Source organism: Crocuta crocuta, unplaced genomic scaffold (genome assembly GCF_008692635.1).
Source record: "Crocuta crocuta isolate KB4526 unplaced genomic scaffold, BGI_CrCroc_1.0 scaffold862, whole genome shotgun sequence".
NCBI lineage: Eukaryota > Metazoa > Chordata > Mammalia > Carnivora > Hyaenidae > Crocuta > Crocuta crocuta.
In genome coordinates this window covers 1690133-1706302 of record NW_027529584.1, presented here as the reverse complement: position 1 = coordinate 1706302, position 16170 = coordinate 1690133, and the positions used below count along the sequence as shown (strand labels likewise).

The 16170-nt window shown below is 49.7% G+C and overlaps 1 long non-coding RNA gene across 1 annotated transcript; it reads right to left on the bottom strand.

Annotated features, from left to right (window-relative positions):
• Window positions 1-8897: 8897 nt before the first annotated feature.
• Window positions 8898-9692, bottom strand: LOC144229631 (uncharacterized). The gene is made up of 2 exons (XR_013334543.1): window positions 9359-9692; window positions 8898-9163 (listed from the first exon to the last, which is right to left on the bottom strand). It is a non-coding gene; the product is annotated as an uncharacterized LOC144229631 (long non-coding RNA).
• Window positions 9693-16170: the final 6478 nt, after the last annotated feature.

Genomic DNA, 16170 nt, shown 5'->3' with positions numbered 1-16170 from the left:
TGAGACTCTTTAATAAGAGTTTCTGGATTCCAGGGAGATAGGTAGGGAGAAAAAGATGAATGTTTCAATCTTTGTTTACAGCCACTTGCTTTGTCAAATTGTTGCCTTACAACCAGCGAAGAGAGCGGAGGAAAGGGCTTCTTTCACCCTGCGAGACAGAATATTAAAGAGCCAGCAGTGTTTGCAAATGAAGTCATAAACATTATAATGTCCTCCATCCATTCATTCAGTCTCCCGTAATTATTTCCTGTTTTGCTTCATCTGGGGTAGCGGCTTTATCAATCAATCTGCCCTCTGCTAGATCTTGTAGTTTCTAGAAGCCTGTATCCTGGAGGTCAGGTGGGGTCTTTGGAGAAGAGAGACTTTCCGGAGCCGTCTGTGACGGAAGACGTACCAACAGCGATGGTTAGAGATCCAGAGAGTGCCCCGTGTGTCTAGACCTCTGGGGACCGCGGCTTGTGCCCCCGCGTCCCGCCAGCCCGGGGCCAGCCAGCAAGCAGTCCCCGGGGTGGCTGCCCTGCGCACCCGCCGCCACTGCCCAGACGCCCAATCGGGAGTCTCGGCGTCTCCCTTTCTGCTCGCTCACCCAAGCCTTGTGTGTTTCTCAGGCGTTACTGACGGTGGAGCCGTAATTCTCAGGGCCGCTTTGCCCTTTCTGGGTGGGTGTCGTGAGCCGGCACCGTTAACGGAGACTTCGGGGCATAAATCGGAAGAGGTGATTTCTCTTTTTTAACTGAAACGCCATGAAGTAAGGAGGTAGAAAGGGACTGTCCCCAGAACGATAAGAAAGGGAGCAGAGGACAGGCACCGTATGCTGCGCAGCTACGTTAATGGCCACGCCTTGTAGAGGCAGGATCCCGGATAAGGGGACGTGGCCTCCGTGGACGCCACGTGGATGTGGGGGCTCCTGACTCGTTAGGTCTGTCCCGGTTTGACTGGTGGGTGTGTGCCCCGTCGTTCTTGTTAATAACCAACGTCCCCGCAACCAAATCAGTGCAATGCCGCGTGCACTTAACAGCTCCTCCGTGTATCCAGAATCTTCCAATAAATAAATAAAAAGGATAAGGAGGGGGGAGGGGAAGCAAGGAAGAAGCTTTTAAAGAGATGAGCCGAAGTGACTCAGAAGGCAGGGATGTCGGGGGAAGCAAGCGCTGTTTGTCCAGGCAGGATGACATTTGTCGGCAGACTCACTCCTAGATCCTAAATGCGTGAGGAGGGCATGCAGGTCGCGTCACAGGCTGGCTGTCCCCTCCTCTGAGAGGATTTTGTGACGCTGATCTTTTACAGGCAAAGCAGGCTCCCAACCAGCCCTGGGTGGCCGGGGTGGGGGGTGGGGGGTTCATGGAGCGTATCTCTCCTGCTCGACCGAAGCCAGTGGGGACGCTCCGTAAGGTAGCCTGCTTATGCTTAGTTATACACCGAACATACACAGATACGCAGGCGTCCACAGCAACGGTTTTCATAATGGCCAGAGCACGACACAACCCAATGTCCATCCGCCGGCCGATGGATGAGCAAAATGCCATCTGTCCACGCAGTGGAATATCACGTGGCCAGAGGAGGGAATGAGGAAGTGATTTGGGCCACAGCGTGGACGGCCCTTGAGAACCATCTTTAGCGGAAGAAGCCAGACGCAGAGGCTGTCTTTCACCCCGCCACGCGCCGTGGCGCGGGGACCCACGACCCTGCAGCCAGGTTTGCTGGTTTTGACGAGAAGCTGGAAACAGAGGCTTTAAGTACAGTCTTCGCATCGATGTCTGTGGACGAGGGAGTCACTTCTCAGCCCCACCCCGCAGGCCTGGGGACCCGATGGAGACCCCGGGCTGAGATGTGTCTCCTGATCGAAGTCGTGGCTCCATACAGCAGGTGTGTTTGTTTCTAGGGCTTCTGTAGCAGATTTCCAGAAAGGGGGGGGGGGGGGAGGAGCTGAAAGGGACGGAGGAAACGTGCTGGCTCACAGTCGTGGGGCAGAAATCTGCAATCAGCTGGCAGGCCGCGCTCCCTCGGGGGGACGGTCCTTCCCCTGCCTCAGCCTGCTGGTGCCTCCGCTTCTGGCTGCTTCTCTCCCCCACCGTGGCCGGTCCCTCTGTGTCCCCCCTGCGGCCGTGTCTCAGGTCCCCTCTCCTTCCCTCGCAATGGCCCCATCTGGAGCGCCTGGACCAGTCACATCAGTAGACACCCTGTATCCCAGTGAGGCCGCATCCCGGGGTCCCCGGGGGACAGGAAGTGGGGGACCGCCCCTGTCCCACCTACTCCAGAGAGGACCGACCACGCCAGGCCTTCTGGAGCCTTCCATTCTGTCCTGCTGGGATCCTCTCAGTTACTACGTGCCCCTCGGCAGCCCCCACTGGTGGGAAAGCAGAGCTACAGATGGGCCCCGGGCCTTTGCCACGCAGAGAACACCCCCTTCTGGGCTCGGTGCACCTGTACCCGCTTCCTCAAACCCTTCCCCTGATTACAGACCGCAGCCCGCATGCCGCGAGTCAACCTGGGGAGCTCTTTTCTCTTTCCCTGATCCCGATGATGTCCGAGGACGTGGAAAACCCTCCAAGGCAATTCCACAGACCCCGGCTCACCCCGGGGTAATTTGCCTCCTCGCTTCCAATGAGGCATCAGCCCAGGTCGGGCGGAGCCCTCGGGGATGACCGGCGGTTCCCAGGCTCAGGGTCAGGAGGAGACCCCGGAACCCAGTCGGCTGTACGCGGGCTGCAGATTTGGAGCTGCGTTCAGACAAGACCAGAAACTCATCTTCCCACGCTCTGTCTAAAATTCATTTCCCTGTTGAATGTCTCCAAAGGAGAGGTTTGTTTTCATTTTGTTCGGCTTGTCATTTTAAATGTATTCTTCTGGAACAGAGAAAAGGAACAATTTTCTTTCTGCTTGGGAAGAAGTGAAGAAAGAATGTTTCCTGCCCAGGGCCCCCTCCCCGGCCCCCAAAACACATCCACGTTGCCAGGCAGCCCGGCTTCGGCCAGACGTTTGGCTGTTGTAGGAAACGGCAGCACAGAAAATTGACTGCGGCGCTCTGAAAACAGGAAGAAGGACAGCCTTGCTGACCCGGACCTGCCGTCTTGGTTCCTCATTCTTTAACCGATTAAGTGACCGTAGTTTTCAGAATAAAATAAATAAAATAAAATAATAAAAGGCATCTTAGTTTCCGAGCTTCCCAGATCGCAGGTGTTGCAGACAGTTTAGCAGGGCAGAAGGGGACCAGGGACATGGCCCTTGTCCGCCTGGGCATGTTTGGAGAGCAGCGGCAGGCTGAGGGGTGAGCGCTCATTGCAGAGAGAACGTGGGATGCTCCAGTGTCCCAGAATGCTGGGGTGCTTTTTGTAAAGGTATTTAGTTTTTGTAAAGATTTTTGTTTTAAGGTAGTCTGTGCACCCAACGTGGGGCTCGAACTCACAGCCCAGAGATCAAGAGTCAAATGCTCTACCAATTGGTGCCTCCATATTGGGATTTTTTTTTAACGTTTATTTTTGAGAGAGAGAGAGAGAGAGAGATTCAGAGAGCAAACAGGAGTGAAAGAGGGGCAGAGAGAGACACACACACACAGAATCCAAAGCAGCTCCAGGCTCTGGGCTGTCAGCACAGAGCCCGACACGGGGCTCTAACTCCCGAGCACTGAGATCATGACCTGAGCTGAAGTCTCATGCTCTACCGACTGACCCAGCCAGGCGCCCCCATCGCGGGGTGGTCTTAAGTGTTGTTTTGCTGCCCTTTCCTGGCTCGTGGCACTACTCCAGGGTCCCTAACTATGGGGAATCTGAACCATCAATGTCTTGTACCCCCAAGAGTTAGGAGGTGAATTAAAATCGTGGGTAGGGAAACCAGGATTGTGATTTCCCTGTGTTGAAAGCGTTCCCGCTGCACTACCCCCTCTCGGTCAGAACCTTCCTTGGACTCTCGTTACCTACTTCAGCTCCTGTTCCCTGCGTTCCTAGCCGTGTTGGGTGACTTTTCTGGAAGCTACGGGTCCTCTGTGACCATCCGGGCTCCAGTGAGTTTCAGAAGGGTGATGCACTGTTGTATTTAGGAAGGAGGGTCCTGCAAATGGGGACATGAAGATAAGACGGCCATGTGCGGTGTAGGAGGCGACTGAAGGGGAGAGAGGCGGGCGGTGGGTCTCAGGCTCAGTTTCTAACCATTCCCTCAGTGAGCCCCGGCTGGGGTCCTGGTGTCCCTCACCTTCCTCTGGAGTGAACCCATGTTCTCAAGGCCTGACCTTGCCACCTTAGCCTAACTTACGTCAACTAGGGCTTTCTTTCTCTGTCACCTTATCATCTGGAAGGACCATCATCTGGAAGGACCTGGAAGCATAATCCGGAAGGATCAGCAGGTGCAGACACGGATGGTGACCATCACTCAGATGGAGCCGTCTGTGAGGACAGTGCGTAGAAGAAGACGAAGACCATATCTCACGTCTCCCTAAAATATTGGCATCCAATGGCACCTTGTTCTGGTATTTTGATCACCAGACATGCTTGCCTGAAGAAAACGTCTCTTCCTTTGAATGTGTCTCAGGGGAGCCTTTGGAGGATGGCATTCCCTACATCATAAGGGGAGACACAGCCTTTCTAGAGGCTCTTACCCCCTGCTGCCTGGATCAGACCCGCTGCTCCTGAGAATCCACATCTTGGCTCCTCTGGAACTGCTGCTTGGATGGCCCTATGGGGCTTCTAGAAAACCACATTTGCATCGTGTTTGGCAAGTCATTATTCACAAGATGCCACAGCTCTGTGAACAACCCATTCTGGGATTCATCGACTCTCACTCCATCATCCAAACCTCTGTCTTAATGCTGTCCCCGCTCTTACCAGCTCCCCCACGGTGACTTCAGCGGTTCCCGGCTCATACAACACTTGAGAGTTTGGAAGTGCACGTCTCCTACAATGAAATACCGTAACCTCACCCCCATTAGGATTGCTGCTGTGGCTAAACCAGAAAACAGTAAGTGTCAATGAGGATGTGGAACAGTGGGAAGCCTTGTGTCCTCTGGGTGGAAGTGTAAAATGGTGCAGCTGTCGTGAAAACCAATATGGCGGCACCTCAAAACACTAAAAATAAAATGACTGTATGAGCCAGCAGTTGCACTTCTGTGTATGTGTGACCAAAGAACTGAAGGCAGAATCCTGAAGAGACATTTGTATGCCCACAGCTGCATTATTTACAAGGAGCAAGAAGCAGAAGCAACCTGAGTGTCCATCAACAGATGAATGGGTAGCAAGGGGAGTCCACGCATAACAACGGGATATGATTCAGCCTTTGAAAGGAACGGGATTCTGACACTTGCTGCAACATGAATGAACCTTGGGGGCATCATACAAAGTGAAGTAAGCCAGTCATAAAATGACAAATACCGAATGATTCCTCTTATGGGAGGTACATGGTCACAGCCATCGAGACAGAAAGGAGGAGTGCGGTCATCAGGCGCTGGGGGCTGGGGGATTTGTCATTGAATGGGTGACTAGCTTCAGTTTCACAAGATGAATTGGATTCTGGAGATGGGCAGCGGTGAGTGAATTTAATACCACTGAACTGTATGCTCAACATTGGTTATGATGGTGGAGTTTATGTCTGTGTATGTTACCACCACCACCACCACGACCACCACACCAGAAATTTGTAAGTGGACATTTTGGTCACAGATGAGCTGGAGTTGAGTCTGCTTGGGTTGGTTTGAGCCACGTACCCATCCCTCATGCATTTACTGGGACCAGAACATTTGAATGTGCTTATTCACCAGGCTATCCTTCGAAGTTGCAAGTGGTGGATTAATCCCACTAACAATGTGCTGACTGAGAGCAGAGGCAGAGTATTTGACAAAGGGGAAACCGAGGTATCAATACTACAAGACAAGGGGTTCATCCACGGGGCAAAGGCAGGAGCAGATGCCCACCGGTAGCATCGGGATGGGGGTAAGTTCTAGAGATGATGCTTGAGTTCAAATCCTAGACCCACGGCCTCCCGGCAGCAACATGGACAGGGTCCTCAACTTCTCCGTGCCTCAGTTTCCATATGAGGATAAGAATAATCGCAGCAACCCTTAGGGCTATTGCGAGAATTTTAACCTGTGATGGGCACATTTTGAGCACTTGGTAAACATAAATAATTGAATTATTATTTTTATATTAATTACCTATGTTTTTCCTGAAGTTACACAGAGGACACATTAAACAATTTTTTTAAGTTTATTTATTTATTTTGAGAGAGAGAGAGTGGGGGAAGGGGAGAGAGACGGGGGCTCAAACTCATGAACTGTGAGATCATGACCAGAGTTCGAACCAAGAGTTGGACGCTTCACCGACTGAGCCCTCAGCGCCCCACTCGGAGGGCACATTATAGCCACTCCTGGTTGAGAGCTGCTGGATGCACCTGAAAGTATTACAACTGATCAACTTCCATCTCTATGGTAACAGCTACATCCTTTAGGAGGAAGGATGGCCTTGCTTCCATTCAGGCAAAACTAGCAGTTCTCAACCAGGGGTCAGATGTATCCCCTTCCTAAGGGACATTTGGAAACCTCGCGTGACATACTTGGTTATCAGAGCTGGGAGAAGTTTTCCTCTGGTGTCTCCTGCGTAGAGACCGGGGATGATACTAGGTGTTCCCCATTGCACATCGCACAGGACAACCTCCCTCTCCCCAACAGAGGCTATTCTGAGCCACTGCCAATCAGTGATGCCGGCATTGAGAAACGTGGAGGAAAACCAATGGGTGATGGCCGGAGGCATATCTGTAATCGCAGGTTATAACCCACCTACTCTCGGACGTTGAAGGCAGCTGTGGTTCTCAGGGAATAACACGGTCCCCATGAACGTGAGGTAAGAAGTGTCTGTTGGGAACATAATGGCCTTGCCTGGCCATGGAAGAGGTTCTGTTTCTTTGAAACACCCTTCCCAGATGTTGGCAGCAGATAACGTGGCAACAAGCCATTAAAATCAAGGCCAATTTTCATGTTTACCAAAGAGCAAGGACCTAATCTAGTTAGTCTATACTTCACAATAAGTATATCTTAATATCTTTTCTTAAAAAAAGAAGAAGGGCTTTGATAACATCAGAGGGGTGTATTCAAAGACGGAGCCCATCCTTGTTACCACATCGGCAGAAAGTGTATCACACTTCAATTACATCCATTTCATTAGCGTTAATGAGCACTTCCCAGAACTGGCTTCTTAGGCTCAAGACTGCCTCTCAGAGTTGATAGATCAGTGTCAGCATCTCTCAGAGAGAAGAGCTCAAGACTGCTTCCAGCTGACAAACCCAATTATGCCATCCTGAAATGCACAGTGGGGAGACGGGTAGCTAACATCGCGGCGGCATTAAGGGGGACAGTGAGAAGTCACCGTTTTCACTTAGCTGAGCTTGGCTGCAGGGTCTGGGAGCAACTTGGCTTCCTTCTCAGGAACCACTTGGGCTACCGAGTCTCCAATGAGCTCAAGAGACCAGTTATCTTCGCATTCTCAGTCAACCTGCCATGGGTATTTATCCATCCATCAACCCACCTTCTGTTGGGGTTCTTAGTCTAGCATGGTTCTTCCCAAGAGTCAAGCCATCACACGGACACGTGATGCTGATTTCCGCAAAGAATGGGATGTCATAACACACATGGAAAACAAGAGCGCGAAACCCTTAACTTTGGAATTGGACGCAAAAATTGGAAATCTTTCATCAGGCTGGTTCTTGCTCCAAAATATCAGATAAATAGCTTCTCCTAAACTGAGGGTCAAGAGAAACAGAGCATCAGGTGCGGAGTGGAAGGAGTTACATGTTGGTCGGACCCTGAAAGGACCCGTGAGCTCCAGGGAGCACGCATGGGAAGTTTGGAAAGACCAGAAAGCAGTGGGTATCTTTTCTCTCTCTCCCTCCCGATGAACCAGAGAACAAGGGTGGCCTCAGAGCTCTCCTGCGCAGCATGTGAGAAAGAGCCGTGGAACTCAGTGGTGTGGTGTTTCTGGCCAAAAGAGCTGTGAGCCTCACACGGTTCCCCGTATTCTCCTGTGTGCTGTACAGGGACAGAGAAACATCTGAGGACACGTGCTGGCTTGGTTTTCGAAATGAAAAGGATACATCGGTGGACAGCCTGTGGAGTAGTTCTATTGATTTGGGAATATTCCCTTGACGTGTGTGTGTGTCTGATAGCAGCATAGATAGCTAGCAGGTGGCGGTGTGGCCCGGAGCCCCAGGGCAGGATGCCCCACTCACCCTCCACCCCCACGGGATGCAGATGCTCCTCTGGGAAGGGAGTCCGCCAGCCTGGTGCTTTCAGCTGCCGTGGACGGCTCTCAGCCAAGAGTAGTGTAAACCACGGTTCCCAGCCTGGGAGGGGGCGTGAGCATCCCCACAGTGCCTTTACTATGTCGGTCACTGGACTCTACTTCTGCTTGTGCTTAAAGTTTATTTATTTATTTATTTTGAGAGAGAGAAAGCGGGAGCGGGGGGAAGTGGAGAAAGTGGGAGAGAGAGGAAGAGAGAGGGAGAGAGAGGGAGAGAGAGGGAGAGAGAGAGAGAGAGAGAGAGAGAATCCCAAGCAGGCTCCACACTGTCAGCACAGAATCCCACTCATGTCAATCCCACGAACTGTGAGCTCATGACCTGAGCCGAAATCAGGACTTGGACGCCTAACCGACTGAGCCACCCAGGCGCCCCCAGACCCACTTCTAAAGTTTCTGGTTCAGTAGATGTGGAGTTGGGCCAGAGAACTGATTTTTCTAACATGTTCCCAGGTACCTTCACTTAACACCTGTGTGCAAAATCTCCACGTTGTTGTCCTAACGGTCAGTGCCCTAGGAATCGACCTTACCAGGTGGTTGGGGTCTTTGCAGATGGAATTAGTTAGGATGTGGTCACAGTGAAGTACAGGGGGCTAATTCAGTAACTCACAGGAGAAAATCAAGCCAGCGAGCTCAGTGTATTGGTCACAGATACCAGCAGACCAACAGAGGCCTTCAGAAGAAATCGGTTCTGCCCACACCTTGAGATTGGCCATGTGCGTATTTCGGGAGGCAGAAGGAGCAGCACAGTGGGCGTGGCAACAGTTCAGAATTCGTCAGTTTAGGTGAAGGTTGTACAGGCATCTGTGATGCTATCCCTTGTAGTTCTTTCCATGGAGAATTAAGTGCTTTTTCAGATTATGCTGTCCTTTGCCTGTTTACGACATTTGCTTGAGAAGGGAAAGGACATTGAGATGTGGTCTTAAGACGCAAAAAATGCTTTAAGAAATTATATTCTTCAAGCCAACAGAGACAGAGAAGGTTGAAAGGAAGACGTTTGACAATTGCAAGGTGTAAAGTCCCCTTCCCCCCTGAGATGACTTGAAGCCACAAAGAACCTTACTTGGGAGAGAACGAGAAGTTACCTGTATCTGGAAAGGTTTCCTGCAAACCCCTGAAATTCAGTCACCCGGCGTTGCTCTTTCCTCCTTGCTTCCTGAATTGTCTCCAGAAACACAGGCGGCAGGCCCGTTGCCATGGGGATTGCTGACTTTGTGTGTGTGTGTGCATAAAATGTTACATAAACACCTACAACTTTCTTCTAGACTCCAGATTGCTATCATTTCGCATGTAATTTAAACTATTCAAAGGGAGGGCAGGTGTGTGCCCTGTAATTGAATTGAACGGCGAAAGGGGTAGAGAGAGAGGGCACAGTTTATGAGATGCGAGCGGCCTCTGGCTGGGCCTCATGTGCCCTTTGCCGTGTCATCAGTAGATGTTAGGCAGAGAGAGCCATGTCCCTCTGTGATGTCACAGAAGCTGATGACATTGAACGTGGTCCTAGGATGCTCTGCATCCACGTATCAAGAGCTGTGTGGGGCAGGTGTCCCGGCATGTCCGATGGGGGAGACGGGCTCCCCTGGAGCGACCTGTGGCCGCCGCCGCCGAGAAGGCTTCCCAGACCGGAGAGTGGAGGGCCCGCCGTGAACACGCTGGCATTTGCAAAATCTCCAGAGAGCTCCTCTTGCCTTCTGGCACTGGCTGAAAAGTCAGAAGAATGAAACTCTGCATGGTGGAGTAAATGGTGATTAAAGAGCCCCCTCCCCTGGGGACTTTACACTGGTTTCCAGAATGTTCTATCTTCAAACCCGCAGCCCAGCCTGTTTGTAGAACGTGAAAGGAGAGACCACAAGACACTAAAGAATCACAATAATTGAGTCCTAATGAATGTTGAGTGATTAATCTCTGTCACTGTCAGAGCCGCCAACAGCTTTGTAGTCCTGAGCTTCCTGCACAGGCACCGTGACCGGGAGACAGTGCAGGTCTGGTCCCAGACTCCCGCACAAAGGGAATATCACTGCACATCGAGTGGATGTTTCTGGTTTGCCTGTGCATATGAAGATTACGTTCATACTCTTTGGTAGTCCTTACGTGTGCAATAGCATTATGTCTTAAAAATGTACCTACCTTGGGGCGCCTGGGTGGCTTAGTCGGTTAAGCGTCTGACTTTCACTTAGGTCATGATCTCGCGGTTCGTGGGTTCGAGCCCCGCGTCGGGCTCTGTGCTGACTGCCAGCTCAGAGCCTGGAGCCTGTTTCAGAGTCTGTGACTCCCTCTCTCTCTGACCCTCCCCTGCTCACGCTGTCTCTCTCTCTCTCTCTCTCTCCTAGAAATAAATAAAAACATTAAAAAAAAATGTACCTACCTTAATTACAAACACTTTATAGCTAAAAAATGGTGTCATCCGAGCTTTCCACAATTGGTAATCACTAATCACAGATCACCGTGACAAATATACTAGTATCAAGAATGTTTGGCCCGTTGGAAGAATTATTAGAATGTGACGTGGAGACAGGAAGTGAGCAAAATGCTGTTGTGAAAATGGCACCAACAGGTTTGCTCAAGGCAGAGTGGCCATAGACCTTCAGATAGTAAAACACACCACACCTGCAAAGCACAATAAAACGAGTATGCTTGTATATCCCTATTTCCCTAATGCTATGAAAAATAAGCTCAGGACGACTGCGTGGTCCAATGTGTAACTTGGGTCAAGAGGGAAGTCGTGATTCTGCCCACTGCCTGGGCGAAATCACCACCAATTCGGGGGACAGTCAGACTCCCAGGGCGATCACATAGAAGGTCGGAAGGCATTTGCTGCGGTCAAGTCTCCGAATGGAGAAGCTCTGGATCCCAGCCACGGCGGGTGCACCGTGAGCTGCAGACATGGAGTCTCAATGGGTTGCAGGACACTCATCTCTCAGGAAGAGCCGAGCATCCATCCTCAGTGTGCGAGCCGGTGCCTGGCCCTCGACACCACATGCACGGGAGCAGCAGCCTTCCCCGATCATAAGATGCCCTTCTTCTCATTTTCCCAGAGGCATCTGAACATCTGAATCTCTCCATCTCATTCATTCATTCATTCATTCATTCATTCATTCATTCATTTGACTATCAAGCCAGCATCAATCGACTGGACCCCAGGTTGCCATGAAAGAAACAGCACGGGCAGCCCTTGAAGAAGACTGGCTCCGTGCTCGACTAAATTCTGCCGCTCTGGCCGCCATCGCCCCGCATGCCGCCCCTCTTCTAGGGGGTCCCTGCTTCTGGGGGCTGCGCATTCCAGGCGCTTGGAGCCATTTCCGGTCCTTACTAAAAAGTGATGCCGTAAGAAATGGCCGTCTTAAAATCAATACGCTAATGCCTTCATAGTTTGCCAGTGGGGCGCTTGCACTACTGTTTTCTGAAAGTGGGGCCGTAGCTGCGTGTATGTGTGGATGAAGAAAATAGGGGATCCCGGGGTCCAAGATCTCTCACCTCTCTAGGTCCTGAAAAACCCGTCGAGACTCCCTACCGGGTATTGGAGCTGCTCCTTACAAAGGGATCTCGGGCTCCTCGATTCTTCTTATTAAAGAAGGGACTGGGGGCGCCTGGGGGCTCAGTCGGTTAATATCTGACTCTTGATTTCTGCTCAGGTCATGCTCTCATGGGTTCTGTGGGTTCAAGCCCCATGTCGGGCTCTGCGCTGGAGCCTGCTTGGGGATCGCTCTCTCTGCCCCTCCTTCATTCTCTCTCTCTCTAAATAAGTAACTAAACTTAAAAAAAAAAGAGAGAAAGAAAGAAGGGACTGCATTCGATGCCTGGATTGGTGTGTAAGAGGCTCATGCAGACGTAAGCTGATGAGCGTCTGATAACGTCTCGGGAAAGGGGGAGAGGCAGCTTATCTGTAGCGCTGGCCTGTTTCTGTGGTGTAAATTCCCCCCTCCCCCATTCAAGTTACTATCCGCCTTGTAAGAACTCCTGAGGGTTTAACATGTAGGCTCACAAACGAGGATGAGCCCGATTCCAGCAGGCCCCTGGATTCGCATCGTTATTTCCATTGCTTTCTAAACAGAGCGGGGCGCAAGGCAAGGGAAGGCAAGAACCGTGGCCACTGCCGCAGTCTGCCACGAGGGATAACCTGATCGCGAAATCACACTTTTTCTTTCTCCTTTACGACCCAATTCATCAAAACACGACTTAGGAGGGGCGCCTCGCATGGCTAGGTTGGTCAAGGGCCCGACTCTTGGTTTCAGCTCAGGTCACAGTCTTACAGTTCATGAGTTTGAGCCCCAGGACGGACCCTGCGCTCACAGCATGGAGCCTGCTTGGGATCCTCTCTCTCCCTCTCTCTCTCTGCCCCTTCCCTCTTCTCAAAATAAATAAATACAGTGAAAAGAAAACATTGCTTAGTACATGGCTTAGAGTCTGCAGGCCTGAGGACGTTTTGTTGGCTGTGCCTAGAATTTTAAAAATGAATTTTATTTAAGAAGCTGATTTTCTGTGTTCTCTTAAAAAAAAAAAAGGTCAGAAGATCTTAACATTGAGCCCATTTTTCTGCTCTGAGATTTTGGAGTCAACTCTCGGGGGTGGGGGGCTTTTGTTCACTCCATCAGGGTCCCCCACTCCCTCCAGAACCTCCCCACAGCCGCCTCGCTTAAATTACTTTCCTGGCCCCTGGGGGCATTTTCGCCTACGATCCAGACTTCAGCATTTCGTAGCCGCCGGGTTTCAGTCCTTGGCTTCATCAAGTTAATTGTGTTAAACTATTCCACCACTAGAAAAAGCCGACCAGATACCTTCTTATTAGTCTGGGCTTTGGGTCTGTTTCCAGTTTATTAGGATGACTTCTCCATTTGGACCAAAGCCAAGACGAAACCTCATTCTTGTTTGATGTTATCATGATTCCATTACAGAGGAAGTAATAATAGTTTTCCAATATGTAACGTGTGAAGACGCTGTCTTATCAGAACTTGGCTGTGTCTGAATCACAGTGTGCCCGTCAGAGCACAAGATAATAATGCTGTAAATGATCCCAGTATCTCAAAAATAGCAGTGTTTTTTGGACAGGTGTCTTCTTAACTCTGTGTAAGTGAAGTGAAGGCTGCTGCTCCCTGGTAAAGTGGCCGGAAAGCTCCTTGTGGACACTCTGGCATGAGATGAAGGGATATTTAACAGACAGAAGCAGGAAGAGGCACCTTCTGGAAAAAGGAATTAAGGTTAATACTCAGAAGATTCCAGAATCTCCCAGGGAAATAGCCACAATGTCTCTGAAGATTTGGGGATGGATCTCCGTGTGCCTATAGAGGATGTGGGGCCCTGAGTTTCACAGATGAGTTATTGGAATTAGCTCCTGGGTGTGGAGAGAATGTGGTTTCTGGAATGAGCTAGTTGGTAGAACTTCGTGTGGTGGTGGAGATGGCCCACATATCTGTGCTCCACACAGCAGAACAGCCTCTCATCCTGAGTGGTGACCGAGCACTTGAAATGTAGCCACTGAAGTGGAGGAACTACATTTTGAATTATATTTAATTTTAATTCATTTAAACTTAAATAGCCACGTGGGGCTAGCATATCGGCTGCCATATTGGATAGCGCAGATCATACGGAAGCCTGGCCTTCAGCCCTGCCTTCTGGGTGTCCAATGTCTAGAACAAATGGTAGAGCGGGCCTGATTCCTTTTATAGTTGGAGTCCCACTAGAGGGCAAGCCTTTGAAGTTAGGCTGTGTTCTTACCGCTCTATCCCAGAGCCCCTCCCACGTGGGTTCAGCTCTCAATGACCTTGGCCTGAGCATGAAGGCTCTTCATAACGAAATGCCCAACGTTTCGGTGGGTGATTCGTTCTGAGTGGGGTGAGAGTGCCAATGGCCATACACCAAACTTTCCTTACTACTTGGGCATGTGTCTTTCATTTTATTAATTACAATGTGTTTTATCATGTATAAGAAAATTATAAATAGGTTCTAAAACATAGATAAGAGTGGAGGTGAGATTATTTACAAATCGGTTGCATTGAATCCATTTACAGAAAAAAAAAAAAAGATTACATAAACAATGAGACGCTTGCCCACAGATAAGGCAAACATTGCAAAGTCGGTGAGGAAATAACCGAAATTTAAGAAACGCTGATGTCGATGCTGGCGCTTTTCATGCTCTGATTATTGTAAGTTTGTTTTTTTCTTCTTCTTCTCTCTTTTTTTTTTTTTTAACAGATGCACATGTCTTAAAACATAAAATCTTGTCCTTCAAACCTTTGTGCAGCTGAGTGAACTGCTTTTTTTTTTCTTTCTTGTTTCATCTGGCTTCTCTTGTTTTTATTTGGAAGTAAGCCGAAAGCATGAATATTCATGATGCTGTTAGACAAGATTTTTATTGAAAACAAAAATGGATCCGAAGTTTTCCATTTGTGGTCTCTCCAGTTGGACAGTGAAAGCCTCATTGAAAGATCAGTAGCAGAAATCGTTGGTCATTTGCTGTTTACTTTTGCTAAGAATGTAGTTTTTTTAAAATTTTGGCTATGGAGGTGTTATCCCTTTTATGAACAAAATGCGAAAAAATAAAAGTTGTATTTATGTACATCCATTGTCTGTCCTTGAGCATCAGAGGAAGACAGGGTGAGGTGGTTAATGGAAAAGGGGGGAAATACCGTTTTTTTGAGTGTGCTAAGTGCAAGAAGAAAGGACATGGGCACAGAAGGCTAAAAATGTGCCTTTGGTTTCTCTCCAGCCCCTTGGCCTTCTGATTCCTAGAAAATTGATTCTCTTCATCCTTTTCCATTTGTGTGAGCCCATGCCCGCCACCCTCTGCGAGAGAGGGGCTGCGTGTTTCGTGAGGTTGATTAATCAACACATTATTCTTTCTCACACATTCCAAGGTTCAGGGCTGCCCATTTTTCATCAGACCCATTGTTACTTGGCGGAAAATAAATACACCATCAAAAATGTATTGCGTTAGGGACTAAAATATGAAGGGAAGTGAGCATTTCACTTTGAGTTGGTGCAAACAGTATTGATTTATGAAGAAAAGATTCCCAGGAGAGTCTTTATAATCAAACAAGTTTCCTCATGATTGGTGGGGGGAGCTCCAGGCTTTGAGGCAGGAATCGTTAATTTATTTGTTTATTCCTTTAGCCACTGCCTAAGTGCTAAGCGCCTACTAAGTGCGGTCTCTACGGCCCGGTGATGGGGAAAGGCAGTGAAACGGACAGAAAGTGTCCTAACGGAACTTGCACTCTGTAGGTAGGCAATTGTCAGATAATAACATCTAGTTAGGTGAAAGTACGGTGATACGTGCAAAGACAAATTAAAGCAAAAGTTAAACTTTCTTACGTCTTCTCGACAAGTCTTGTATTCGGAAGTGATCTGAGGAAGAGGGTGGTGTGTGCGTTGCTGGGGTGGGGGCCACGGGTCGGCATCTTTAAATGGTAACAATTGCATTGTTTGTGTTACGGAACCCTTCCGTGTCCATCAAGTGATGCGTTCGTAATACGAACGTGAAGTTTCATTCTCTAGTAAATGTATAGGTAAATAAGGCAAGTTGCTGTGAAGAAGAGTATTAAGTAACTTACGGAAGTTCTCGCACGTAGGCATGAGAACACGCATGTGTGCTGTACACACATAGCTGCTCCAGCGACCTGCAGGGGAGAAAGAGAGAGAAATACAAGACAAGACCTTGTGGATTCTTTAAGCATCGCCGTGTGACCGAGCTTTCCTTCTGGGGTGGGGGCCTGCCCAGGGCTCTAGTGCTGTGGACTGCACCGCCCCAAAACTCAAGCTTGCACGCCAGTCGGGGCTTGCTCACGGGTCCCTGGTTGATGGGCCAGGGCTCAGCCGGTGCGCTGGTGTCTGCTTCATGCAGTCGAGGCTGGGCTTCCTGGTGCACCTGCAGTTTGGGCTGCAGGATCTCACTGCCACCTCCTCT